This window comes from Triticum aestivum, chromosome 7B (genome assembly GCF_018294505.1).
Source record: "Triticum aestivum cultivar Chinese Spring chromosome 7B, IWGSC CS RefSeq v2.1, whole genome shotgun sequence".
Taxonomy (NCBI): Eukaryota; Viridiplantae; Streptophyta; class Magnoliopsida; order Poales; family Poaceae; genus Triticum; species Triticum aestivum.
The window spans coordinates 407,324,759-407,325,163 of NC_057813.1; positions in this window are offsets into that span (position 1 = coordinate 407,324,759).

Consider the following 405-nt stretch of genomic DNA (forward strand, 5'->3'; position numbering starts at 1 on the left):
GTACCGCAAAACGGACGAAACGGACCTCCTACGGTCGAAACGGGGGTCCTGTTGATCGGGAGGGGTGTGGCGTACCGCAAAACGGACGAAACGGACCTCCTACGGTCGAAACGGGGGTCCTGTTCATCAGGAGGGGTGTGGCGTACCGCAAAATGGGACTCCATGGGATACTGTTCATCTCCACCGTCGACCTCCTCCAGCCTCCACGGGCTACCGTCGACCTCCTCCAGCCTCCACGGGCTCCTGTTCATCCAGCCTCCACTGCGCGCTACTCCACCGGCTACTATTCAACCACCCCTCCACGGGCACCCCTCCACCGTCTACTGTTCATCCAGCCCTCCACACCACGGGGTCCTGTTCAACCACCCCTCCACCGTCTACTGTTCATCCAGCCCTCCACACCAC